The sequence below is a fragment of the Protopterus annectens genome, chromosome 4.part0, assembly GCF_019279795.1.
Source record: "Protopterus annectens isolate FY-2018-M chromosome 4.part0, PAN1.0, whole genome shotgun sequence".
Taxonomy (NCBI): Eukaryota; Metazoa; Chordata; order Ceratodontiformes; family Protopteridae; genus Protopterus; species Protopterus annectens.
Window position 1 is genome coordinate 1,834,774,885 of NC_056733.1, and position 27,448 is coordinate 1,834,802,332.

At 38.8% G+C, this 27,448-nt stretch overlaps 1 protein-coding gene across 2 annotated transcripts in view; it reads left to right on the forward strand.

Moving 5' to 3' along the window:
- The window catches only part of REEP2 (receptor accessory protein 2), a 795,838-nt gene that overhangs the window by 135,722 nt on the left and 632,668 nt on the right, over positions 1–27,448 (forward strand). The gene's annotated exons all lie outside the window — the stretch shown is intronic.

Below are 27,448 nucleotides of genomic sequence, written 5' to 3' on the forward strand. Positions count from 1 at the left end.
TAGAAAGATTTCCAGTGGTCTAGGACAGTGGATTCTCAGATAGATTGTTTTATTAGGAAAGAGACCGTATAGTCTATAGAATGAGCTGCAAGTTTAAGAAAGAGAGTGAGGTGGTTATCAGTAGAGGGAGAGCAAGTTTTCAATTTTAGTAGAAGAGACCTGACCTGATGTAAGCTGTGGAGACAGGATTAAGAGAGAAACTATAGGTGTTACCATTACTGTGCATGGTTTGTGAGAGGTTGTGGGTTTGGGGGAGTTGGGTACGTTTTTGAATTGATTTGATGAAGTGGGTATTAAGTAAGGTGGCAGTTTCTAGGGGACAATCATTTGGGTAGGGGTTGGGGGTGGTGGGGTCACCAGGATACAGAATTTTATTGATGTACGCCAGAGTTTTTTAAAATTAGACTTTTGGGAGTACTGGGAATAATAGAAGTATTTTTTCTTGTCTTTCTTGATTTGTTTTTTTTTTTTTTTTTTTTGATAGTTTGTGTAGTTTTTTGTATTTTTGTATGACTGCTGCAGATTTAGTTTTTAGCCATCGTTGCCAGTACCTGTCCCTTTCTTTCATGAGAAATGGGGTGCCTGTGGTGAGCCAAGTGAGTAATTTGCTTAGATTCTCACTTTTCTTTGGGGAGCTAAAGAGTCAAGAATATTCAGAAACGTACGATTTAAAATGTAGAACGGCATTATTGAGAGGGAGGTACTTCAGGAAGTACCAGTTAATGGAAGTGAGTTGGTTGTTAAAAGTTTCAGAGCTGAAGGAAGAAGGTTGCGACATTCTCTGTAATGGTGGGATTTAGGGATTTGAAGGTAGTGTCGCTGGATTTCAGTAAAGTGGTGGTCACTTAGGGAGTCTGGTAGGGTACTGGGGTTGTGCTGTAGGGTGGGGTCAGAGGTAAGAATCCAGTCTAAGGTAGAATGGTTGGTATTGTCATTTTTAAAGCAGGTAGGTGTTGTGATAAGTTGATGGAAACCATGGAGGTTGATATGTAGGGAGGGGCAGGTAGGGAATAGTTTTTGCTAGTCGTTGTTAATGTCACCTAGTAGTAAGATCTCATAGGGAATATTCTGAGAGATCCAGGCTAGGATAGACTTGAGGATAGGAATGTTATTTCCTAGTGGAATGTAGCTAGATGCGATGGCAAATTTCTTTTGGGGGTTGAGATGACAGTTTGGAAGTAGTAGTTTGCTATGTTTATACCTAAATTTCAGTCATCATTTGCACTAGATTTTTGGGTTGTTTATTGCTCTATTCTTGGACACTATGATTATTTCACATTGTGTGTATAGCATAAAACTATGCTCCTACATATTAATTTTAGAGACCGTACATGTCAAATTGCACACAAATGAGTTTCACTTCTAATAATAACCTAACTTATTCAAATATTTTAGGTATTCTTTCTGTTCTTTTGGTTTGTTTAGCATTTGTCTCAATGCTCCTTTAGACCCAAATAATGTTTAGAGTACTTTTTTTTTTCTTTTAATCTCACTCATGATACTTTCCATACTTTGTATTTTAATTTACTTGCATCTTGTTGTATTTTTCTTAATCTACCTGCATATTTTTGTAATGTGTTTTATTATTTTTTATTATTCTGTGTATTTTTGTAATCCACATGCATCTTATTGTAACTGGTTGTAAATGTATATAGTTGGATTGCACTTTGTTATTGCCTGCATGGCCAGTGCCTTGGCTGAAAAGGGCAATTTGGACCAGTTCACTTAGCCCGTTAACAAAGCTCAAATTAACAGAATATCTTACCATTCAGTTTTCTAATAACTGGGCATGTAATCATGACCACACAGCTAATCAACATGTAAATCTCAACCTCCATGTATCCTTAAGCCTTGGTTACAACAGCAGATCAAATCAATCTACACTGGTTAGGATGTTCTGTTTATCTTATCTTTAACTGTTTATCATTTCACATTACTCTTTTTCCATCTCTGTTTTCTGTCTGCTCTCATTACTAGACTTCCAACACATATTTATATTTTTCTGGATGTCAAACTACTGTTGGAATATGATATCTGGTTTACTTTGCATTTGGCTAAGAACTTTGCATACTGAATGTGTAACACACACTGGAGACAGAAATACAGTTCTTTGTATTTTATTTACATTGAATTATAAAAGCAAAATGAAAGCAAGCTTAACTCAGCAGCAGGAAAATGTCTCTTAAATAAAGAATGTCTTACAGTTCTGGTTTCGCATCCATCAAAGGCTCCAAGAAATTTCATGCAAACTCTGGTATTATTTCAGACAGACCCGCATATGTCTTTTTGCTTAATGTTCACTTCCAGTAAGCTTTCAAGTTGATGTCTTCCAAGAATCAGTTTTCCTGGCCAACCTCCTGTAAAAGAGAGGCTAACATTTCTTCTAAAACTTTCTGGGTGGTAATCGTCAGGGAGTCCCTACTCTTGGCTGTACAACTCCATTTTCAAGCGTCTACCATGCTGTTTGAAGCCAGGGATGGCAGACTTTTTTTTTGAGAGGGAGAGAGTGCTCAAATAGATGACAATGATGATCTGAAAAAAAAAAATTACTTGAGTGCTGTGGTAATTTTGAGCAGTGATATTAATGAATTAGTAACATCTATTTTATGGAAATGAGTTGATTCCTATTGCTTATTTACACATTTTCATTATTTCTATTAAAAACGATGATCAGAGACATAATGAAATAATTGAATCATTTCAATTCTGTTCTCAAAAGGTAGTAATAAAAGTGAGACATCCAGTACATTAGAGAAGCATTTCAGAAAAAAATGATCCCCAAAATTTGTAAGACAAACAGTAAGCCTGATACTGCAATTACAACAACATATATTTTGTATCAAAACTTTGAAAACAAGTTGCCAAATTATTCATATCTCTGAGTCTTTTGTTGCTGTGTTAGAGGCATTTGAATAGTTTGTTCTTTCTTGGTTTAGAGAGCATTCTGAACAGGTTGAAAATGGTTAAGTACAGACTGCAAATGCAGAAAGCGTACAGTTCCACTCATTTCACTCAAAACACTGGTCTGTGAATTATCTTTCATTACATTTATGTAGATCCTGCAGGGGTTTGGAGGAAGCTAAGCAGGCTGGTGTACACACTTACATTGTCATTTATTCATTATTTATTAATTTGCCGAGAGTTAAGAATGGTGATGGTCTGTGCAAGTCTTGCTGCATTCCCTCAGCAAGAAGCAGAGCAGTAAATATATTGCATCTTATTCTCAGGAATGGAGCAAAGTAAAAAGAGGGGGAAGCCGTTTTGGAGTAGCTGGAAACTACAGTGAATCCCCAGTAAACAGGACCTCCTTTATCTACGTTTTATTAATCCACATAGACATAAAATTGTAATCACTTTCAATTCAACAAAGCATGCTTTCTCCACATATGTAATAAAAATCTGTCTGCCCTAAGTTCCCGTGAGGTAAAAGTGTTGTTGTTGTTGTTTATCTTTCATTTTTTTCCCGGTAAGGGGTCGTCAGAGTGGAACTCCGGTCCACTAATAATTGGCAGTAGATTTTTATGAAATGCCGAGGTGCCAGCTCGACGCACAACCTTCAACGAAGGCATGCCCATTTACGCACGCATGTCTTTCGAACGCTACCCAACTGCGGGGAGGACATGCAGACTCCACACAGAAGGCACTCCCACACCAAGCCGAGAATCGAACAGGAGAACCTCTTGCTATGAGGTAACAATGCTAACGCCGTACCACTGCGGCATACCCTGTGAGGTAAAAGTGTGCTGTACAAAAATATGATGTGTCAGCATTGAGAGTTCCCATGGTTACATTTCAGTTCATATCACTTTAACCAAGCCTTCATCTTTTGAAGAAGTCAGTTATGTCAACTTACCTTTTCACAGTAGCCTCAGGTACTGCCCTGGGAAACCCTACAATATTCAGAAACTGAAGTGTCCCAAGCATGAAGTTAATGTTTAACTGAACATCAGTACACAACATTCAGTAATTCAACGTGTTCTTCACTTCAGTACTGATTTTCTCCCTGTTTAGTTAACTGCTATTTTTGGGTGTTATGGTAAATGATAGGATATCCTTTTTCCATTAACACTTTCCTTATCTCCAGCATAATGACTAGCTGATGTAGTTTAAGTTGTAGCATGTAAATCATTGCAATACCCTTGTTCTTTTAACTTTTTTCTCTCCCATTTTGGCAGCGTATGGTAGTATGCATGTCATATGCATTTACTATATGTGCTATATGTGTATTTTTATAATGTGAATTTAATTTTTCTTTCCATTTTATCATTTCCAGCATTTTTAGTTGCAGTCGTTTATGAAATATATCAAAAAGTAGATGTTAAACAAAATAATACACATGCCAGTTTAATCACCCTTTTATTGATGGGACTGATTTGCAAATGTAATTGATAGTTGTACTTAGCGTCTTTAAACCATGCGCTTCACTAGCTTTGGCCATCTCTGGTACCAGCTACAAAGGATTATCAAGGGTGCACTGTACTTTAATTGTCTGAATGTATAATGAATGTATATATTCTTTTGATGTCCTTGTCATTTACATGAGCTGCAGATGCAAAAAAGGGTTCTGATGATTATTCTGAAAGCACAGTGATTGTCCATTTGTTTTCGTGGTTAATATCTCTGTGTGTGTCCATACTCCCAAAGTCTGAGAGAGCAGGGGCATCTGTAGTCAGGCTTATGGTACAGGGAGGAGATGGGCATAAAAGGGCTCAATCTACTAAATGTAAGGCTATGTCTGCTTTGCTTCTAGTGAATGTGCCTGCAGTCACTGAAACTACACATTGCATGTGTGTGTTGGGGAGTTTTAATTTGGTTAGAACTGAGGCAGCACAGGCTGTCCAAGCAAATATCTAAATATTTCTGAGAGGTGATTTTTAGCTGTTTTTAATAGGCTGGCTTTATGATGAGAAAAACCCAGCAAAAGCACTTTTGTAATGAATATACAGTTCAAAAGCTCAGACACGTAGCAGATACACTTCCTAGCTTTTTGCTTCCTTTCAATATCCTTTTTCCAGAGAAAGGAACAGTTTCTGATATCCCCTGAACAGGAAAATCAAGGCTGTACAAATTTAGTGGTATAAAAGGATGTCTGGACGTACTTCCTGTAGACAGCGACATGGAACATTCAAGGTCTGTTAAAGTCAGATCTAGTTTTATAGCTTGTTATTGAATGTATTATTGAGTAATTTCTATTGAAATGAAGTGAATTTCTGCAGCTGGTTTCAGAAACTGTACATGTTAGAAGAAAAGTGACAATGACAGCTACAATACCCTACTATACATGGGACTGACTCCAGCTTCACAAACTGCTCACTCTTTTTTTTTTTTTCTGTTTGTTCAATGATAAGTTCCCCTTTTTCTAAAGCTGCTTAATGCAGCAGCTGAGAATTATTAATTTCTGACCAAAAGTGTACTCCACTTTTAAGATTGTCATGCATTAGTACCTGCACACTCTATTTTAGTTCCTATATTGGAGATGTGTGCTGTAAATTCATTTAGTTTAACAATAGTCTCTTCTAGTGCAGTCAGTGTGTCCATCATAGCCTTGTTATGCTTTCCTTTGTATGATCTTGTGCTTCTGACAATACTGTAGGTCCTTTTGGCTACCCAGTTTTCATTTTCTTAATTGCACTGCCATCTATAGATAGTACAGTGTTGTTAAGAACACAGAGTGAGATCTTCAGACTTAATGTAAGAAACTGTACAGTTGTGCTATGATATCATTGTTTAGTTTAGTTATTTAAATCAGAAACAAGTGAATTTAATTTTGCTAGTACTTGAAACGCATGGTGTTATATATTTATTGTTGTGTTATACTATTTTCCAAAGAGCACAGTCACAAGGAGCAAAGAGACTTAAAAGTATTGGTCAATATCAAATACATGTTATCAGATTTTTTTTATGGGTATCTGTGACAGCTTCATGTTAGAATGAAGGAAACATTTTGGGTGACATTTAGAAAATAAGACATGACAACTTGTGCTGTAACTTGGGAATTAACATGTTAAGAACTTCAACATAATGAATCTGCTTTCTGATGATGAAATAATAGTGTGCTTGTTATTTTTTATCATATCACATCATATTCTGAGCATGTTTTGTTGAGTACAGTTTAAAGACATGTGGTGCTCTGGGTAGGGCTAATATTCAGTGTTATGCCATGAACTCATTTATGCACAATTCAAAAATAACTACACAATATACATTGGCCAATATGGTATAGTGCATCACTGACAATGCTGGTGTGCAAAACACAAGCAGATGACCAAGAAAGCATGAATAAATGTTATTTGTAAAGTGTTCCATTGTATACCGCCCCTAACAAAGGACAGTACTGTTACTACAGAAACTTATGCTGTAACAACACAGAGGTGCCTCAGTGTTTATGAGCACTTGGCAAGGAATGCACATGGACATCCAAAATTATTTTGGTCATGTTTCGTAATGAAACTGTGTTACAGCATTTGACTGTTGTTGTGTATATATACATACACCAAGACATACTTATATGTATATAAATATCTGGATTGCATACCAGCCAACAATAGTGCTGTCAGACCTGACAGCAATAGTATTCTCCCTAGTGGCCCATGCATGACATTGGCAAAGGCACCTTCCTGTACGCACACACACGCACAGATGCACACTCGCAATGCCCTACCAAATCCCCCATTACAACAACCAAGCAGACACACAGACACACCCACACATACATTCACACAGCTTCATTAATGTCCCTACAGACATGCATTGATACTTCCACACACACATACAGTCTAACACTCCAACATCTTTGCTAAACTTAACTTATGCTGTGATATTCCCATTTTAAGTCTGTGGGTGACCACCTTGGCTTTACGGTAGTTACTTTTCCCTTTTACATTGACATTTTGCATGGCAGCTTAAAGCAGGAACTTCTGGTATTTGCTTGAGAAAGTATATGGCTGTTTAGCATTAGCTGCTCTGCTCCCCCAAACTGCCTCATCACCATGCAGCTCTGCCCAGAAGGCTGCCTTCCTCACTGAGGTCCCCACTGGAAGAAAATCTCAGTGGTACAGTGGTCTAAGAATTATAAAGAGTTACTGCAAGGAGAAAACACCCATGTTAAGGCTTACCCCTCGTGGTACACGTTTTTGAATCCTAGTCTTAGTTTTTCCTTTATTTAATTATGTTACTAGGGTCAGTGAGCTAATTTACACTGAAGCTTGTTTCCCATGAATATGATCATAGCAAGGCACATGCCATCCGTGCAGAAGAATCCACTTTTTAAAACTAATTTATTTTGTGCAAAGAAATGTGCTAGAATTATTTTTTCTTTTAATTTGTTATATTTAATATAGTTTATAGTTATATATTTTGTTAACTGACTTGTGTCAGAATGCTCGTGTGACAGTTTTTTTCTCAAGCCTGTATTTTGTAGAGATAAGATTGAGATTACTTTTATGCAGAAAACAGATTGTATTCTGAAAGGTGTTCTACAATTCCAAAAATCCTGGCTAGGCATCTAGATAAAACACAAGCCAGAACAGAATGAATAAAATAGTAGGGCAGGCATTTCAAAAACAAAATAAAAAGAATCCTAAAATCCTACTCTACTTGTAACATGGGCTAGTAATGTTATTGATTGCATCAAAAAATAGCCTTCTTGAGGGTCTATATTATATCATCGAACGCTTAAAAAAGCGAACGCTGATTGATTGACCTAATTTAAGCGAAAGCTTACAATCTCGAACTGTCAGATCACCGATTTTTTTCCCAGGGAAAAAAATCGCTGATCCAAAACACATACACACAACACAAGCACACCAAACAAACAGAAATCCACACACATACACCTAAAATCTGATACCTAACCATACACTAAACTATGCACACACCACTAACTACCCACTTACCTTAACCCTAACCCTAAGGTCCGTCACTATCTCATTCTAACCTCACCCGCTCCCTAACCCTAATTCACTTAAATCCGCCCTAACCCTCATGTCCACTCAATCGCACACACACCTAACCCAAGCCCTAACCCTAACTCGCCTAAATCACCCTAACACTAACATCCACACAATCGCACACTTACCTGAATCCGACCGGTAACTTTCCACCATAACACTGAAAATACCGAAGCAACAGAAACGGACAACCAAATTCTTTCCCTAGGAAAAAAATTGAGTTTCTGCTACTTCGATATTTTGCAGTTTCGCGAAAATAAGTTCGATCAATCAGTGTTCGCTTTTTTAAGCGTTCGAGGATATAATATAGACCCTTCATAACAAAGGATTCGAAGGCTAGTATCTCAGTATCATACATTACTGCTAAAGATTGTGCAGTCTAGTTAAATTTAAACAGTAAATCAAATTCTATATCGTAGTATGACTGAAAAAGCAGTACAACTAAGACTTAGTATTAGAACAGCAGCTTAGCTGGAAAATAACACCACTTCTGAGTATAAAGAATGAAACATATTACTGCATATAGAATCAGAAACTCTTCCTGTTGTAGGACCATGCCTCTCAAGTGTACCTCATTACAAGGAACGTACCTCATTTGGGGTCTTAAAAAGTTCATGTTCCTCGAAGTTCCTCAATGTTCCACATTGAAAGGGTCTGCCACATATTCAGTAATAGGAATTTTAAGTGAAATCCATGGTAAATAGAAATTAATCATTAATTCATTAAAGGATCTTATTTATAAGTAAAACCAGCATATTTTAATCATCCTGTGACCTTCCTAGTTGAAGTTTTTAGTAAGCCATTAGTATGGGTTCCACATTTTGCCCATTTGTTCCACATTATGAAGCTGAGTGTTCCTCATTTTTTGAGATGGAAGGTTGAGAGCTATGTGCAGGACAGAGTTGACATGCTGTAAGAAGAAAGAGATTAGTGCAAGCATTAGACAAGTAACATAGGACTGTAAGAGATTTGGGCTGTTAGCTTCATTACTGTGCCAAGTATAGATAGGTGACTGTTGTAGAAACCATAGTTTTAGGTCCATTACTCATTTTATTCCTAGAAGAGAAGTCTGTTATTGCATACTAGTGAAGAAGATACCATTACTAATAACCAGCACTCTTAGATGGAAGACAGAGTATACTATTTTTAGGTTTACTCAGTGCATTGTGCATAAGTCAGAAACAGTAGCTTAAGGTAGTTAAGGGAACTTTGATGTTAAAAAAAAACAAAAAAAAAAACAAAAAAAAAATGTTGTATAGTTTGTGTCAGTCTTGTTAACTTACTTAGTGGGTTATTTAACATTATAATATGGAGATGTCCATTTTAGTTGTATTTTTTAGACGCAGAATCATACAGGCAAGGATGTTTGCATTACTTCTTTCATTTCACTTTGTTTCTGTACTGAGTTACTATTAGAAAGTTTTATCCAGCAAGGTGCAAAATCCATAGTTTAGTGCAAAAGGTAATTGTGATGTTTGTAACCAGTGGATTACAAAGTGTAATATCACTTTCAGTGCTCTGCACCATTTTGCAGTTAAGCACAAAACTGCATTTTCTAGGGCTGAGACAAATAACACTGCACAATTGCTTGGTTATTTGAAAAAAGAAGTAACAGGCTTTTCTAAATGTGCAGGGAAAACTGTGTTTCCACATACAGAATACTCGTGCTGTAATTACAGCACATACAAGCATTTCATAGATGGAGCATACATAATGGAGGCTTTCATAAGCTGCACTGAGAAACTGTTTTATGATTTGATAAATAAGAAAGACAATAAAATTGTTTGTCAGATTTGTTCAAAGGAGAACTGATTGAAAGAGCAACTAATACTAGGTGGTGAAAATTTCAAAACCTCCAGGCACATGATATGAATAGCCCTGCAGCTGATAAAAGCATCAGTGATGTTTCACATATTGCTGCTGTAATTGTTAAATATTTTATGTTTCAGGAAGTTTGAGATAAACCACTTCCTTTGACTACTGTGCACATAATCAGTGAAGACCACTAATTTATTTAACACTGACAATGGCTTTTTTTCATAGAGCAGCATCTAGGCCTGTTCAGTATTCTGTGATAATAAGTGATGAACCAGTTAGGATAGCTGAACCTGATGAACTTACAAAATGTCTGAAAACTGTAGTTGGATTTATTCTTTTGTATAATCATTGAATCATTCAGAGGAATTACACTTGTATGCTAAACCATCACCTTCAAATTTTAATCAGGTTATTTCAGCTGCTATGAAAACTGTTAATTTTTTGCTTGCCTGCTCTTTTTTGATATACTAAAGAATCTACAAACTTTTGAATGACATGGATTCTGCATATGAAGATTTGATGGTACAAGAGCTCTTAAACTACTTATGCAAGGTGAAGTGCTGTGATTTGATTTGATGCTTGTTTTAAGCATACTGAGGAAAAGATAACTAGGTAACATGCAGAACTCCATGATGAGACACAGTTAACAAAACTGATATTTTTTGGTAAAGATCATATAACACTTTAATGATCTGAGTAATAAGTTATGCAAGTCATACTTCAGTAGTATGGCACAGTTTCTCTGCCTAGCCTTTTTCACAAAAAATAATTTTTACCACGATGAAACTAATTTTCAGCAGCATCACTTGAACATTTGCTGTATATGAAAAGTCTGTAAAGTGAGTAACATATTGGTAAAGGCCGCATATATATTTTTTCTTGATAGTGAAGGATATGAACTTAAATTGACTTTCAAAATTTAGCCAGCTTGGTGTAAACCATTTTGATTGCTGTGTGTCAAGACTTCAAAATGTAAAGGACTGTCAGTTCAGTGTCACAGCAATATTGGTCTTACCATCCCAACAAAAGCAACTGTAAAAAAAAAAAAAAAAAGCCTTTTTTAATATTCCGCTTTACTCCATATAGTTCAATCATAGCATTCCCAAAACAGTAAGTGTCCAAATGTACAACATCAAAACAATGGATATAATAATTGATCACTTACAACACAGTAGCAACATGAATCGACATTCAAATTAAATGCATTTATGTATTTATTTTACATTTATTTACTGGGAAAGTCCAAGTGGACACAGGTCCTTTTTCAGTGGAGGCCTGGGGAGAAAATCTCCAGTTACAAAACATACATGGTCCAGTTACAAAAAATATAAAACATACACACATTGCAAAAATTGGCTTGCATGTAGGCTAACATAAAGTGTTAATAAATGACAGTAACAGGATGATGAATATAAATCATTAGAAGTAAATGTATACAATGCACATCCAATTTGAAAAATGAACTTCGGTCATTAATCATACATAAGAGAGGGATACTAGTGTAAGTAAGGTGAGGACAGCTGTATCAGCAGGATATAAGAAAACAGCAGTAACTAGAGACTAGTGTATCAGTAGGATATGAGTGGACAGCACTAATTAGGAAGTGAGGTAGAGTTAAAGGGGTTAGAGTCCTATCCAGGGCAGTTACACGAACAGAGCCAGGTGCCTTTCAAGTGTAGTTTTGTGAGTTTTTTGAATTGTGTTGTAGAGCAGCAGAAAGTAATCTGACTAGGCAGTTTGTTCCCTATTTTAGGAATGTAGTTTGAGAAGAGTGATTCACCGGCTGAGTTATTTGCTTTGGTGGTTTCTAGCAGTAGTTTATTAGAGCTAAGGGATCTGGAAGTGGCATATGGTTGTATTAGATTTTGGAGAGCAGGGGTTTTGTCTGGTTAATGCAGTATTTTGTGGGCAAAGGTTAATTGATTAAAGTGTAGGAGTTAATGACGTTCCAGCCATTCTAGCTGTTTAGGAGATGTATAGTGATGTGTTCTGTATGAGGCATCAGTGGCAAACTTGGCAATTTTGTTGTAACAAGATTCAAGCTTGCTAGGTCAGTTTTGCGGAGGTTGGTTAGGATCAGGGAGGTGTATAGGAGGGTAGATAAGAGATGTGTGTGAGTGATGGTAGCTTTTGTGTTTCTTGTTAGAAACTGTTTCTGTATAGAAGACCTAGCTCCTTGTGGACCTTCTTAATGTTTTAAGCTATATGTATATCAGATTTCAAGTTGTTAATTTCTATGCCTAGCAGTTTGGTATGAGTTGTTGGGGTGATAATAGTTTTATTTATGGATAGATATTGAAAGGTTGGGCAGATGAGGGGGGGTTTGTTGGGTAGAAGAGAAGGAGCTTTGTTTTGTTGGGGGGTTTGGAATGAGTTGGGAGTTGGAGGTCATGTAGGGAAGAGACTGCTCATATTAGAGTAGAGTCCTCTGCATATTGTATGACTGAGACATGTAGTGTGGTGGTGTGGAGCTGGTTGGTGAAGAGAGAGAGAGAAAAGTAGAGGTCCAAGGATGGAGCCTTGTGGAACCTCTAAAGTAACTGGGAGAAGAGGAAAATTGGTGTTGCCATTGGATGGCTTGCTCTCTTCCTGATAGGTAACATTGAAACCATATGATAGAGGAGTGACTAAGAATTAGGGTGGAGAAGACATTGATGAGTTTGTTGTGATTGACTATGTCAAAGGCTTTAGACAAATCTAAAAATGTGGCAGGTACAAATTGTCTATTGTTTCTATAGTGATTCACTGTGTTTGTGAAGGACATGAGGGCTGATTTAGTGCTGTGAGGGGTGAAAACCATGTTGTGTGTTTTGTTTGATAATAGTTTGTGTGATTAATTGGGTGTGCATAATCCTCTCGTGTATTTTGGATAAGGGTAACAGGATGGCAGTTGGCCTATAATTAGTAAGTTCGGTAGAGTTACCTCCCTTGTGTAAAGGTATAATGCCGGAGATTTTCCAAATCTCAGGAACCACACTCTCTGAAAAAGATCTGTTTATGAGTATGGCTACTGGATATGCTATAGCTTCTGTTGCAATTTGCAGAAATTCTGCTGAGAGGTTGTCTGCAACTAGTGTGGTTGGTTTCAGTGTTTTTACTAGTTTTCTTATATCAACAGACACTAGGTGCAATGTAAAGTGGCTGTTGCTATTTTCTTGCTTCTCACTGTAGAAATGTTCTTCTAAAAAATTACATAATACTAAAAAATTACATAATACTCCAGCACTCACCCCTGTCCTGCCAGTCTCTATTAATAATGGGCCCTTTCAGCCCTGATCATTTAGATGCAGTATAAAGTATCTTTATCACACCAACTAATAAAAATCAATGAAACCCTTTTTCTAGCTGGATGATATTTTTGTCTTGGGATTAATTTGAAATACCTTAAACTTGTCCTCAAAATATTAAAAATGTTAATGCTGAATTTGAGAAATGATAAACCTAACCCAGTTTTCCGTTCCTTAGCAAGTTGCATTTTATTAACTGCTGACCGCCATTAACACTTGAATAATTGACTTCTCCCAGGAGCACTCAGAAGTTTGAAGGCCAAGTCTCAGAAATTCCAAAGACTAGTGTATCTGCCCCATATCTATTTTTATTGAAATATCCCGGAGCTGTTTCCATCTGTTTTGGGTTTAGGCACAAATTCAAAGCATATGTTTAATCCCATCCTATTCTTGCCCATATCTGTAACACTTCTCTGCAGCCAGTCTCTCCCTCTGAAATAAACGATTATGTGTAATATACCAAATAAGTAAAACCCTCATTTGTTGATCCCAAAGACTTGGTCACTTTTTCAAATGATATATATTGCCCCAAATCTCCTTCCACTGGGCTTCTTTCAAACTAACTCCTTTCTTAGCCCATTTTTATCTGCAACCTAGCTATTTCTGATTCTGCCTTCTTCGGACATAGATCCAGTTGGATATTTCCTCTCCCAGTTATACTTAACTTCTTCCATCTGTCCCAGGGAGCTTCTCTATTCCTACTACCCCATGGGGTTCTGATCTATGCCCATAATATGTCACCAAGATCGAAGGATCCCATAGTTTGACACTAAGTTATAAAATGATTTGAACTTGAGACTATCATTCATTGTGATCCTGTCTTTAAACAAGAGTTTGCTGTATTCCTTGATAACCACATTTTATTCATACGTCTCTGTCTAACAGCTTTATCCTTTCCTGCAGATTGCCCATCCTCTCATATGTCAATTCCCAGGCCTTCTTCCCGTTTCAGATCTGCTCTGACTCTATCATGTCCCCTTGCCTAAACCACACTTATTGTTTAATTCACCATTATACAGGTCTCCCTCTTCATTATTGTAGGCCAAATTGATTTATTATTTTGTAGCAGTCTCATTATAGGTTCATAGGTTCATACTAGGCTATCTGCCCTAGGGCATTTATAAGCCTAGCCAGAGTGTGTTTGGCTTTCGCCACCCATTTTAAATTAATTTTGCTATGCCCTTTTTCGAGGTTAGTATACTGTGCCTCTGTCTAACAGTGACACAGAAGTGATACCCGGGGTAAACCTACGATCTCCCATCCACTCATCAAGATTCCTCTTGAAGAGAGTCAGTGAGGGACTCTGCCTAACCTGGACTGGGATTTTATTCCAGAGTGAAGGGAGCCTCTGGGTTATGAATCTGTCCCTCCAGCATGTCCTATTTATTTCAGTGCTGAGGTTCAAGTCTCTCGAGCGTGTGGCTTGATGGGATTTGGATTTTCTGAGGTGCAGCATGTCCATTAATTCCGGGTTGGACAGTACTTTATACGTCAGGCACAGATCGCCTCTGAGCAGGCGGAATGCCACTGAGTAGAGCTGGAGTTTCTTTAACTGGACAGCATATGGCATCTGTTTGAGCCCTTTGATCCTCTTGGTGAGGTACTTTTGGAGTCTTTACAGTTGCTGCAGGTGTCTGGTAAGGTACGTCCCAAAAGGGGCATTGTACTCAATTATGGGCCTGATGAGGAATGAGTAAAGAGGCACAATGACCTCCCGAGATCTAGATGTGAATCCCTTCATGATTAGGTGGGCTATATAAAATGTTTTTCTAACCACTTTGGCCACGTGGTTGCAAATGAGAGATTGCTATCAACTTGGGTCCCCAGGTCCCTAATTACTTCTTCTGTATTTAATGGATTACCACCTATGTGGTTATTTGTGGGCACTTTGTTTTTGCCAAAGGGGATGACTATACACTTTTTGGCGTTTAGCTTGAGGCCATGGCTCTGGCACCAGTTGTCTGTTTCTATGAGGCAGTTTTGGAGGATGCTTGTGTCGGCTGGAGAGTCGATTATGGCGCCCAGTTTGCAGTCATCTGCGAACTTGGTCAGCCACAGTCCTTCCGTGTTGGCCTGTACCTCCGAGAAATATATACCGAACAAGAGAGGTCCCAGGACTGAGCCTTGTGGGATGCCACTTGTAACTGATTTGGAGTCTGACATGGCTCCAGCAATTCTAACCATGTGGGTTCTGTCCTTGAGCCAATTTGCAACCCATCTAGTGACATAGGGGCTTATATTTAAGCTGGTGAGCTTATCTATAATGCCCGAGTAGGGTATTGTATTGAAGGCTTTTGCGAGGTCCAGGTAGGCTGTGTGGACCACCTTCCCCTCGTCAATGGCCTTGGTGACGGTTTCAAAGAAATCGACCAGGTTTAAGAGGCAGGATCTGCCCTTAACAAAGCCGAACTGGGTAGGATACAGTGTCAGTAGGTCCCCAATATCGTTATTTATGAGGTCCATGATGATCCTTTTCATAGCTTTGCAGACCAAGCTAGTCAGGCTTATGGGGCGATAGTTTCAGGATCCGTTGAGGCACCACCTTTGTGGAGAGGGACCACTGTTGCTGTACGCCACTCTTTGGGTACATATCCTGTAGTAAGGCTGACATTGAACAGTAGTTTTATGTTTGGGTTTAGCTCTTCTTGGAGTTCATGTAGGATGCAGCCCGGGACACCGTCTGGTCCCATTGATGCTGTGTTTTTTGCTTTGGAGAGGGCGGCTCTTACCTGAGCATCTGAGATGTCAGGGGGGCAGCACTCTGCTGGGATAGATATTTGCCCTTTTGCTGGGGTGGGGGAGAAGTTTCCACTGAACCTGTCAGCTAGGATGTTGGCAATGTCTGTGGGTTCGGTGTATTTTTTGTCATTTTGGACTAATTCTGAGCATATCTGGGAATTCCCACCCAGGTTCCTAACATAACTAAAGAAAGCCTTGTGATTATCCTTAGTGTCCTGTGCAATTTTTCTCTCGAAGCTGGCCTTAGACAATTTTATGAGTGCCCATAGTTTTTTGCTAAAACTGATCAGAGATGCCTTCCCTTTTTGGGATTTTGCTCTATCATGTAGTAGCTTCCTCCTTCTATTATATAGTTTTTTTATGGCTGGGGTCCACCAGACAGGACGTCTGCCTTTGGAGGATTGGGTCTTGGTTTTATTTGGGATTGCATGATCCATGCATTCCTGAAGGTGTTCATAGAATGCGTTTATAAAGGATTCTGCGGTCTGGGCCGTATTTTCCACAGGCCCGGGGGCTTTGAAGGATTCCACCTCGGTTTTGAGGAGTGTGAAATTTGCCTTAGAGAAGTTTTTCACTGTGGTTTTCTGGGCAGGGGGCGGGGTCGGGATGTGAATATCCAGTGAGATTAGTTTATGGTCTGATCTTACCAGTGAGGGATACACTTCTGGTCTGGAGCATAGAGTCCCCATGTTGGTGATGATCAGGTCCAGTATGTTTTCCCCTCTTGTGGGAGTGGTAACAAGTTGTTCCATAGCATTTGAGTTTATAAATTCTAGGAACCTTTGGGCTAGGGTGTTGGAGCTAGAGTAATGCTTCCAGTCTATGTTTGGGTAGTTGAAGTCGCCCAATATAATGGTGTTTGGAGAGACCTTCATATTTTTCCAGTGTTCTCAGGTAGGCCGAGTGGGTTTCCTGGGTTTGGGAGGGTGGTCTGTAGCAGGCTATAAACTGGAAGGCAGTTTTACCCACTGTTAGTTGCACACGGATAGTCTCTGATGCTTCGTGCTGTGCCACCAACCTGAAGGTGTGGGTATCTTTGACGAATATTGATACTCCCTCTCCTTTTGTGGTTCGGTCCAAGTTTTGGGGCCAAAAAGCATGGTATGAGGTATAACCCGGTAGTGCTGGGGTGCTCTCGGGAGCCTTGAACCAGGTTTCTGTTACTGCACAGATATCGATGTTCTCCATGCTAAGGAGAGTATTGAGTTCGTGCATCTTGAGGTTTAGACTTCTGGCGTTGAGTAGCATTACTCTTAGCTTCTTATCCCTTGTGATACCTATGGAGGTGGGTTTGTCTTTTGAGCCTTGCCTAAAAAAGGCACTATGGGGGTAGCAAGAGCCTTTGCCAATATCCGAAAGCCCAGGGGTGACGGGTGCAAGCCGTCCCTAGCGAAGCATCGTGGCTTGTCGAGCATGTCATCCCAAGCTGACAGGCATTGGATCCCCTTTGAATGACACCAATACTTAAGCCAATTTTTGAAATTGATCATCTTGTCTTCATGTTGTGGCATCGATCTTTGTGAGGGTAAGATGCTACTCAAGGTCAGGGTCATACCGGCCTGGGCTACATGCTCAGAAAGCTCCTTTGTCTCTTTTCATGTAGTCCAGGGAGGTACGTCTCAGGTCATTCACACCAGCATGGACAATGACTGAGTCATATTTGTACTTGCCTTGGAGTGACCTGAGTGCTTGTGTTATGTGGCGGATCCTAGCGCCCGACAGCCAGCTCACCGTGACCTTCTCCTTGTTCAGCCTGGTGAGCGGGACGTCAGTGTGCCTGACGATAGTCACCTATTACAAGTGTATCAGGTGTGTTGTTTAGCCTTAAGGGCTGTGACTGTTCGGCACACTGGCTTTGTGAGCTATGTGTTGCACGTGTTTTGTTTTGGGGTAGCGGTTGCTTGGGTGTCTGCTTTGGAGGTCTCTGCTGCTTAGGCAGATTTTTATTTAGAGCCTCCGAGTATGTTTTTGTGTGTTTATGTGTTTGGTTTGCTGTCGTGGTAGGTCTATGTGAGACTGGAATTGTAGTGAGTATGGTTTCCTTCTCCTACTGACTGGTTACGACAGTACTGAGTTGAGAGAGCTTAGCCTCCAGTTTGGCTATATGGTTGCATCTCTCACATGTGTTGGAATTTGTTGGGAGGAGGAGAGGGTTGTCTGTGTACATGAGGCAGTTGTAACATTGCCTCAAGATTCCCAGATTCACCAGCTGGACCGGAGCGGAGATTGACAACTGACCTTTGGACATGCTAGAATAGTATTGGGAATTCCTTTATAATTGTAAAAAAGGGCCAATGGGGAACAAGGTACTCAAGGGGAGTTTGTGAGGGTGAAGTGCTTTTAATTTTTTTAGTGCTGACTTTTATATAATTGCTTTAGTGAGCAAGTGCCAGTTAACTTAAATGCAATGTGTTACAGGTAACTTAAATGCAAAAATGACAAACAGTAACTTTCTTTCAAGTGAAACAAGGAAATAAGTACAGTAAGCAATGCAGATATCACTAGGGATCCACAGAAGCGCTGAAAAGCCGTGTTTTAGGTAGAATTAGCTTTTCAGGGAAATAACAAGCAAACAAACAACAAGCATACAAACAAAGCTAGATTCAGCAGGCCTGGATCTAGTCTATGCTACAGCAAACAAGGTGTACCAATTTCAGGAAGAAGCAGTTCAGATATGCAGGCACTATAAGCCTTTAACCAGAAATTCCCAGCTCAGAAGGGCAGAGTCCAGCCTCTCCTCCCACAAGAGTGCAGACCACGAACCCTCTTAATGTAAAATAACTGGCCTGAAGCCCAAGTGCTTAAACCAGAATTAATACACTTTTAGAATAACAGACACTGAGCCCTCAATCAACAGTTCACAACTTAGAAGGATGTAAGCTACCTGTTCTGCCACTACAGTGCAGACCACAAACCTTCCTAATGTAAAACAACTGGTCTGAAGCCCAAGTGCTTGAACTAAAAGGCTTAGAATGAGTTACACCAAGCAGTAATAAATACAATTGAGTACTTTTAAGATGACGCAAAAACAAAATAAAGTAGGAAGAAACACAAATACAGTAAAAGCAGATACCCCCCCCCCCCACTTGGCCAAAATACAAGCCTGAATATGGAAATGCTAGAAATATCCCCACTACTTGGAACAACTGCAGAAATTTATCTCCCAGCTGGAAAGCAGCAGTTAGCCTTTAAATGAAAGTTTTAAACAGCTAAAGGAGCCTCTAGAAAAAAGAGTTTAACTGCAACAAGTTATCAGAAATAAACAACCCAACAGATGCTTAACAAAAGTGGACAATTTCCAGTTAATACCTCACACACAGTGAAACTAGCTAGAAAAATACACAGTACACAAAGTGCTATAAATAACAAAGAAATAAAGAACAAAATAAACAAAAAACAAGATACTTAATGTTATATATTATAGCTCCGAGTTTGCGGAGTGTAAAATGGCAGAACACTCACAACTGAGTTTCTTAGGTAACAGAAAGTTGAAACCTGAGACAGCTTTTAAGAAAGAAATCTCAAAAGAACCAATGAGGTGCTTAGTCTAAGCTGTAGTCCAGGTGACCTCAGTCAGCCAATGACCTCAAACAATTCTCTCTCACTGAAATGCCTGATTGCTTTGGCTAAACCAAGATGTCCCTGAATATGTGCTCAGACACACAGCCTCCACAAATACTAGGCCAAAATACAAGCCTGAATATGGAAATGCTACAAATATCCCCACTACTTGGAACAACTGCAGAAATGTATCTCACAGCTGAAAAGCAGCAGTGAGCCTTTAAATGAAAGTTTAAACAGCTAAAGGAGCCTCTAAGTTAAAGGCCAAAGCATAACTAGGAATGTGAGGTAAACCCCAGCCTGCTTGTTATCCTGGGCATAGCAGCCCTTTGTTGAATGTTTGTAAGATAATAATCTCTATTCAATCCTAGAATTCATGTTGGCATGGATGCATGGCGTTCATAGAGATGTTGCACATAAAATAACTACCAAACACAAAACAGAGATGGTTCAATGATAAAAAAGTGTCACGTCCCAACAGTAATATTCAGCAAATTCACTTTATTCCAAGTTGAGCGCTTTCATCTACAACCCGTAGATTTCATCAGAACAAATACTCATTTCATATAAATCATTATAAATAAGATCTATCATCCAATCAAAATGGAAGCCATCCTAAATTACTAAAACCATGTACTACATATTTGAAGAACCAACACATAAAATACATCCAATTCATACTAAAATGCTAAATGCAGTTCTGTGGGATACATCCATAACTAATAAAAACTAATGCAAGTAATACTACTACCTAATGCAATATAGTGCAATAACATAGGTTGCATAAATCTAGTTTAGGCGTGGTTGTCCAGTATATTTTAAAAATAACATTATTAAAAAATATATATTTTTTTAAAAATACATTCAGTATACCAAATAATATAGAGAGTGATATAGAAAAATGAATACCTGTACAATCTATATTGTAATTATACTAGATTAAACTTGTAATAAGGGTTTGGTAGAGATACAGTCATTTAGTCCTAGTCAGAGGCAAAACCATATGCCTGGCAATATTGATCTTCCCAGCCTGAGAGGGAAACCACACCCTGAGAGGACAAGTTAATTTTTCCAACCTATTTTTAATCATCTTTACATTACATCTAATCATATGCTGTGCTGATGATGCCATAAGAAGGCAGAAATATGCATGTCCACAGCTAGAGGGGGTTTGGCTTTATTGGCCTGAAATGGTCCATAAAAAGACTTAAAAGTAAAAGAAAAAAGTCATGGACATTCAGAATTGTCATTTAGCTGAAACACCTGATATCCTTAAAGGGTATTTTACATATATCCCATGTTGCCTCTGATTCAAGAGGTTTAAGGTATCACACAGTGGAAATTCTAGCTTTGCTAGATTTTTCTTTTTGTGTTTTTAACCAGTTGGTTTTCCTGTGTGACCTTGTTAAACATTATCATAGCTGTTACCAGTGTAGATGAAAATCAAGTCTTGCTGGGCAGCTATCAGAGGTAAACATTTTTTTTTCTGTATGCATCTCCTGTTATGCATCTTGGTATCTGCTTCAGGGTGTGGCATGCAGTGATTGAGTGCAATATGGGGAATTTACTCATTTAGGCAAGAGAATGTTCTTCACTACCACAATACCCACCCAAGTTACTATTGAGCTTGCTTTAAATCCTCCGATCTCTACTAGAGAATCTCATAGCAGGACCTCCACACCACACAGACACTTGGTTGTCCTCCCACCTAATATCATTTAGTTGTTAGCAGCCACTTCTTTCCCCAACTCCTGTTTGCTCCCCTAGAAGGATAGTGGCTAATTAAACCAAGGTCAGTTGCACTATTGTCAGGGCTCTGTTTAGATATGCTGTGGAGTTGGCACTGGTATTTCATATTTTTATATTTGGCATGAGACTTTGCTTTTTTGCATTATTTTAGTTTTGTTCATCATTATTTACCTGTTGTTTGTTCTTATTTTCTTGCAACAATATTTGTTTGCAAGTGTAACACCAGAGGAGGTGAAAAAGTAGCATGCAGATAAGATCGCCACAAATTTAAGTAAAATATTTAAAATCATGTTCTTAGGCTGCCTGAGAAACAGTGGTCTGGATTCCATAATTTTCATGGAATCCGGCACATTCCGTTGATATCGGCACAAAAGTTGTGGATAAGCTTTAATATGTAAATACACCTCAGTGAATTTGGAATATCTCAGTGTGTAACTGAGTTTCTCATTAGCAGTGGTGCATTATATGGCAGTCACAGCAACTCGGTAAGCCTTGGAAACTGTCAAAGCGTGATGTACATTAACAAAGTTGTGGAAATCCCAATCCAAGCGGCTGACATTTGTAAATATCGGTCTACAACAAAATCTCTCCAATAAGCTTAGAGACAATTATGGGATATCCCCATAAGTCATTTATTAGTAAAATATACTTACTCTCACTTACAGATTTTGATGAAATCCATGAAATTTTTAATTAAAATAATAAAGGTGAAGAGCAATCATGGCTAAATCCCCACAGCTAACAGTTGGTACAGAACATTTTTTTTTCTTAAGAATAGAAGGAAAGGTGAAGACTGGAACAGAGGAGGGGAAGACCATCACAGCCGGTACACCCATGTAACAAATATCATAACATATGACAGACAAAGGTTGGAAATGAACAATAAGGAGAGGTAAGTTACACAGATGTCACACTGCACAACATGAGCAATGGAAAATTGACAGACAAGTGAGAATGCATACAAGCCATGGTAAAATGCAGAAATTCATATGTGCCTATGCACTATTACATTATGATGTGTTGCAAACTGCGTGGCAGTCATAACTGGATAGGTATGACCGATGACAGTTGTGTGTTGTAGGGTAATAAATAGGGATCATAGTACACAGTGGATAAATAATCCAATATTCAAGTAGTCTGTTAGCAGTGTAAGTATAAGACAAGCAACATCACAGATGAGCAAATGCCACCCCTGGAATGCCAGTGAATACCAGCAGAGAACAGAACCTTTGACCATGCACATGAAAGGCAGACAATGAAGCACAGTGTCAAACCGCAGTACTGTAGCAAACTGCCTGCTTCCTACGCAAGTAAGTGTACACAGCTCAGATAGATGTGTAATGGAATGCATACATCACACAGATATGCCATGGCAAGGGCAACGCACATGTTAAGGCATATATGTATGACCTTCATTGGCCTAACAGGAAATTGTTTGAAAACAATGTCAATACACATACACACACACACGACATGTAATAATACATTGTCACGAATATTTCATTAATGCTATATTACCAATATCAGGTTGTATACTTAAATTTCAGCCACATGCAGTGATTAATATAGAACGCACAAGTATAACATGAATAAGGATGTGTTAACAAGCAGTAGCCAGTCACTCGTATGCATATGTTGGGAGGGTGGCATAATGGTTAACGTACTTACCTTACAGGTGCATGGTTCAGAGTTTGATTCGCTGGTTGGATAATAGGCTACTGGTGGCGAGAGGTTGGCATAATGGTTAAGGTGCTTACGTTAAAGACACGAGGTTTCAGGGTTTGATTCTCACACGGGGTAATTGGCTAGGCTTAAAATAGCCTATAAAGGCAGTTAGACTAGTACTAATCTATGTACCTATGACCATTATCTGTATAATGATCATAGAGTTGGCACACATTGACCTTGTAACAAAACAAACTACATAAAAATGTATTAGAATTCCAGCAAAGTTGAACATATAACATCCATATGCGCAGGATATATGACATGCCTGCAAAGATGGAAGGGAAACTGATAACATGGGCTCACATCAAGGAATACATGGCATCAGTGCGCTGTAGACAAATGCATGTTTGCACCACATTTGGAGGTGTTGACATCAACCCAAACTACAAATGGCCAATGTTTATCACATGAGCAGACTGCATTGCTGACATCAACAAAAATAGGCATGTATAAATGACACAAAGTATTGTGCCATCATATACCAGCAACAGGCATAGGTAAGCAAGCTAAGAATTGGTATCACATACACATATATACTATCATACTGATGTAAAACAACGTGAAATAAACACCTGCATTGTATGTCACTGACCCTGGTTATGGCTGAAGGACAGTTCTGTGAGCAACATTACAGCACATTAACATAAAGTCAGTGATTGCTTGCAGTTCAAGATACAATGGTGTTTCTTTATTGATCAGATTGTGTGTAAAGACATGTACATAAATTATTGCATATGTACACCATTTGCCAAGGTGTTTGAATTTATGTGAATAAGGAATGAATGTGAAAATGTAGCACTAGCCAAAGAAGGCATACTGTATACACCATGGTAGTGATACTTTGGCGGCCTCTGCATTCAGTAAAGGAGGACTGCCCATATGTATCAGATACATTTACATAAAACAACATGGCATCAGCATTGCCAGCATTTGCCACACACAATGCCAATATGCCATTGTGACAGCATGACAAGTGTCATCCAAAACACAGGGACAAAGACGTGACCTTCTGTTGAGCATGCGTGATATGGCAATCCAGAAGTCATACCCATACCACTGTAGTATTTGTGGAATATGGGAAAAGGTTGTTTACAAGTTGCTGTCAGTGGTGCACATGTATACAGTGGAATTATTTCAGCAGTAGCTGCATGTCAACTGCCGAAATTCATGGACAGCTGAATGTAGAGTAAAAATCTAATGTAACAATGTGCACCATGCACTTGTTGAAACATAATGCTAAATGTCACTTGACATCTGCAGTGTACATTGGGATGTGTATCATATAAACATGGCAGCAAAATGCTATGCATGCACTAATGTGCATATACATTCCAGTCACTACTATGGCAAACACCATGGTGGCAACATTACACAAGTGGCTCACGCAGACAATATTTATGGTGCTGAGGAGCCGGCTTGATGGGGTGAACATCACAAATTATCTCTTGGGATATTTCCCTGAATGAATCATGCATAGCCTGTGCCATATCTTAGAAGAAAATTCCACATCATATCCCCCGTCTGTGTTATTTGGACATCAGTCGCCACCTCCCAGATGTACTCCATATAATCTTGTTGTGGTTCTTGGTGTCCTGTCCCTAGGGGTGCAGGCAGGGCAGGGATGATGGCACTTGCAAGTCCAGCTTCCTCATTGTCATCCTCATCTCTGTCATGGTCGTCATCATTATTGGAGGACTCTGGCAGTTGTCTGTCATGCACTCATGTCTGACTTCTGATTGGTGAGCGTCCACGGGTTCCATGCCATGTCAACATGAATCACAACACAAGACAAAGTACATATGTATACCTGATAATACATGACTATATAACTTATGCACTGTAACACAATAAACAGGCAGAAAACAGTCAGTATGAAACCTTAAAATATGTTATAGCCATAGTCAAGGCACCACCATATGCAATGTGTATAAGTAATCAAAATCATAACAATGAAAAAAAATGTCTTTCAAGCTGCACATTCCTGTGAAAGACATAGCTGAAATTAAACTGAAACTGGGGTACAGATCTGCAGTCTAACAGATATTAAGTAACATCCTGTCGACATGTGATGTCTACATATGAGAATAAAGGTATATTAGCATACATTATGGGTGTCATTAAATCCCTATTCCCGTATGAAATGGCCTAAAATTATTATGTAGGAAAAGGATAATGAACAGATTTGCTGCTAGTGAATGGCTGTTCCTGCACAGCACATTTCCTCTATGTCCTATTATCTATACTTAGGGGTGTTTTCAAAAATGGAACATGTCAGGGCCATTGCATCCATCACACAATGTCAGCAACTTAACTATGCCATGGCATGCATAACGCAGTTTACCAGTGAAAATCCTGACATTACCTGAAGACAGCAGCCATCATTATGCATAACAAGCTTACGCAAAGCCAGTACAATTACATATCCTGACAAATGGAGAAGCTTGCCATGACACTGTATCATGCAGCACTCACATGAGTCTACCTTGCAGAACAGCACTGTGAAAATGACAATATAACATTAGTGTGACTTGCACTGTTTAATACGTGTGCAGTATACCTCAGTAAATTGACCAACTGACTGTCTAAGAGAAAATATCACTGTTTCCATTATTCCTGTCTGTATGTGTGCCCTGCACATTTATGTTGGTTTGTGAATGTCGGCTGTATTCCAGGTGTCTGTGCATGTAATGAGTCATATAAATAGCCACCAATTAACACATTCATGTAATGAAGATCTAATCAGAAGACAATCCAGTGAGAAATATAAAAGCCATATGCAAAAGAGATGAACAAGGCAACATAGTCATTGATTGACCCAACATCAGTATTTGGAACGCAGCACAACACACTAGTAATGTGTAGTCATAAATGCAGGAGCAGCCTGTGACACATGAAAATATAGTATATGTTGTACAGTCTTGTCTGTCAACAAATGTATCCATGCCCTACATATGTCTATTAACAATCACTACCCTGCAAAATGCAAACAGCATGGGTGCTGCTTGCCGATTGTGTAACAGACAGTTTAAAATGTTGAACAGGAATGCCTTTGTGCACAAGTATCGCTAAAAACAGGATACAAGTATGTTTTAACCAAATTAGCAAAGGTGTGGTAAGCAGATGTGATAACCATGTTATGCTTGCTAGTCTGCCAACAGCAGTGTGAACACCGACACAGCAGACATCCATTCAGTATGTGAATAGGCAGGCTGTACACAAAAGGTCAGTCACTGAGAACCATGTCCAGATATACAAGGTGCCAGTACATACATTACAAACAGCAGGCAAAGCACCATTAACTTTATGTGAAACATTGCAGTCAAAGACACTGTGACAGTTGCACATAAATGGCAGCCATCTAAGTTGTGGCCTACACATCAGAGCTTATCTTCAGCAAACCTGGCTTGCTGCTAAATGATATATAAACATAGTTTTAGGTAATTCTTACTTGTAATAACAGGTATTGTCTGACTATTGCACTTGCCTCAAAGATGCATGATTGGTGTTCCTGCATTATGAATAGTGTACATAGTAATGGCAAAAATATGAGCCTGTAGTGTTGATCACATCTCTTTTATTTACAAAATCAAAGTAATATTGCACTTCCTTTGCTGCTTCTCCCGCCTGTGCATCCACTCGATGCACAGGGAATCATTACGAGTTGGCTCCTCTGCAAAAAGTAAAAAGCAAAAAGCATGTATGAGAGATGTAGGTATAAAGTAACTGATGTACATTGTTCAGCTCAAGTTCTGTCAATTTTAAATTGAAGAACATTAGAGAATCTGCATACAAAGGTTTGAATGTTTCACACGCAGTCCTTTACATATGAGAACAGAATTGAGCACAGATTAGAAGTCCTGAGATTCAAACCTGCAACTCTAAGCTACATCCACACTCGAACCCTGTCACCTACCTGCCTAACTAATCCATCTTGCCGTATATTGTATGGTAGAACTGCAGTGAAAAGAATTTGAGATATGAATGTGTAAGGATGGGGTATTAATAGGTATCAGGGCTTACTCTTTACAAGAAGTACAATATGCTGTGCATTTATGAAAATAGAATTGGAAGCTTGACTGCATGTCAGCTCAGTGGTCACAGCACAAAAACACTATGATAACTTTTATACCTCAGAGAGTGGAACGCTGCCATGCAACACCTAGCTGCTGTTAACAGACAACTACAAATGCATCATGTACACATTAATGTATTTTAGGTGGGGGGGGGGGCATATGTACGTGTTTAATGTCAAAGTACAAATTTTAACTGCAAATTATCACTGATATCAGGGGATGTCCCTGTTCTGCAGTCCAATTTGTATATCTGACCATCCCACTCCCTCCAAATATAAATATGAGAAGAGTGTTGAATTCAAATTAATAGACACGGTTACACATGAAATTCATGATGCAAATGTCAGCATATTCCACATTCTTTTTCACAAATATGCCAGTATGTTCAAAGCATTACACATAAAATTGTAGTAAGAAATATTGTTGGGAAAACATTATGGATTGTGGAGATATTCATAGAAATCCGGTGAATAAACTTTGTAGTCCATAAGCATGTCCAAAATAACCATTTATATCAATAGTCAGGTATGTATAGCATCATTTT